The sequence below is a fragment of the Penaeus chinensis genome, chromosome 9 (assembly GCF_019202785.1).
Source record: "Penaeus chinensis breed Huanghai No. 1 chromosome 9, ASM1920278v2, whole genome shotgun sequence".
Classification (NCBI taxonomy): Eukaryota; Metazoa; Arthropoda; class Malacostraca; order Decapoda; family Penaeidae; genus Penaeus; species Penaeus chinensis.
Genome location: NC_061827.1, coordinates 17,132,217 through 17,134,716, shown reverse-complemented (window position 1 = coordinate 17,134,716; position 2,500 = coordinate 17,132,217). Strand labels below are relative to the sequence as shown.

The window sequence follows — 2,500 nt, the reverse complement described above, 5'->3', positions numbered from 1 at the left end:
ATGAGAGTGGCTAAGGAGGGGGAGAAAAGGAGAGAGGGCGAGGAGAGGGGAGAAAGGAGAGAAGGAGAGAGGGGAGAAAAGAGGAAAGAGTACGGCGTGGAGAGAGGAGAGGAGAGAGAGATGGATGGGACTGGCAAAGGAGAGGTATAGTGGCCTGTTTTCGTGATCTCTCTCGCCTCACATAACAGAAAAGCCATGTGTTTCTTATCTTACAGTAACTCCTCTGTCCTCAGCCGACTTCAACAGGTCTGCAGCCGTGACAATGACGAAGAGATCTTAAAATACGCTAAACTAACCCTTATTGCTAGCAGGCAATCCCCATGCTGCTATTCTGTATAATTATGTCTTGTTTACACTCAAAATGTTCGTTAGAAAATACTTATTCTGAATCAGTACGTATGTAATTGCTATTATTATTGATATTCAAATGGCTTTATGTTTAGGCATGTTAACATCATAACTTTTCTCACATACAACCGTATAAGGTACCCTTGTTTCTTCACTTCGAAACTATCATGGGACCAAATGTATCTCCTTTCGTGTTCATTCATTGTTCTTTCATGTTTTCCTTTACGAAATGTTCCAAAAGGAAGTTTGTTCATAGAAATTTCTGGGCAGTCGACACAGACCGCTCGCCCTTGCGGGCATGGCAAGACTCCTGCTCCTCCCTGGGCGCCTCTGCCTTGCCAGTCCTCTGTAGTCCAGCTACCAAACTCCCGCAGTATTAAAGTATAACTACACGACGACTTTAACTAAAACACTCTTAAGAATCAAAGCAGTATCATCAAAGAAGAACGCGAACTCACCACAACATTATAGTGTTCCTGTCTAGTGTTGATAATTTCCCCACATTATTACATTGGGGCCAGCAAGTGGGATACACTTCCCACAAATGATTACATAGGTGCCAGCAGCCAGACAGGCAGTCAGGCAGGCAGGCAGGCAGGCAGGCAGGCAGGCAGGCAGGCAGGCAGGCAGGCAGGCAGGCAGGCAGGCAGGCAGGCAGGCAGGCAGGCAGGCAGGCAGGCACGCAGGCAGCCAGCCAGCCAGACAGGCAGGCAGGCAGACATGAAAGGGGAAAGAGAAACAAGGTCACAAAAGAGAGACGCACGGGCGAGCGCACAAAAAGGGATGCTGGATATATGCTAGAATCCTTATCGTGTTATTAAACCTGGGATGGAATGTTGAAACGAAGTATATGTGCAAATGCAAGCAAAGTAAACAAATAAACTGGAATATGATAATGAAAGCAGACAAAAAGTGCATTTGCTTTAGCGTTGATGTTGTATGTCTGTGTTAGTGTTCCTTCGTAATTACTGCCGTATTTAAACATTATTTGTGATAAATGTTCATAAATGTTTATGTTCATGAATAACGGGATATGGTAATGGGCACAGCAGCTTTTGTGCCGCAATATTAATATGTGCACTGGAGTATATATTTCGCTTCATAATTGCGGACATCAGCATTACCAAATATTAGAATTCCCAAAATCAGAATTTACGATATCAAAATTACGGACATCATTATTCCAGACATCAGAATTTCCGACTTCAGAATACCGGACATCGAAATTACGAACATCAGAATTCCGGACATTAGAATTCGGTACATCAGAAATACCGAACCTTTTGTGTAAGCCTGTTTATTTACAACATGTACTAAATCCCTGGACAGAAAAAGAGAGAGAGAAAAAAGTATTTCCAATCTTGTTTCTCACAATATTTGTGTGTACAAAAGAACGATCACATTTCTGTTTCAAGGGTAACCGTTCTGTTATGTGAAACGTGTAAAACTGTTCTCGCTAAAAAAAAAAAATTAGAGGGAGAGAGAGAGAGAGAGAGAGAGAGAGAGAGAGAGAGAGAGAGAGAGAGAGAGAGAGAGAGAGAGAGAGAGAGAGAGAGAGAGAGAGAGAAACATATTCACACACACACACACACACACACACACACACACACACACACACACACACACACACACACACACACACACACACACACACACTCGGATGTCGAAGGCGTTGATTTTTCTGTTATCATTATTATCTTTTAATTAAGAAAGATATTTCCTTCTTAATTTACTTTTTTTTTTTTTTTTTCTTGGATACTTAACTAGCTTCAGAGCAACACTAACAGGATGCTCTCCCAGTTATTTTTTCTAAATTTATCATAGTATATGCTCGTTGCGTGTCATCAAATTACATTTTCTTTGATTGTCATAGGAATTTTTTTTTTTTTTTTTTTATGATATCCACATGTCTTTAGGAAATAATTAAATGGTTTTGCATTTTATCTCTGCCATACAAATAGCCAGGGGCGTCATTTAGGGGGGCTGGGGCGTGCAACTGCCCCCCCCCCATGACACTGATTGTCCCCCCCCCCCTTAAGGTCTGACTTGCCTCCTAAGGGCCACACTCCCACGATTTCTTGCCCAAATTATACCTTTAAATAGCTCTTTTATTATTAAAAAAGCTCCTAGAATAACTCCTAGAATAGCTCAC

The 2,500-nt window shown here is 41.8% G+C and overlaps 1 protein-coding gene across 1 annotated transcript in view; it reads left to right on the top strand.

The window, feature by feature from the left end:
• The window catches only part of LOC125029060 (multifunctional procollagen lysine hydroxylase and glycosyltransferase LH3-like), a 90,592-nt gene that overhangs the window by 84,033 nt on the left and 4,059 nt on the right, over positions 1–2,500 (top strand). The window lies entirely within an intron of this gene.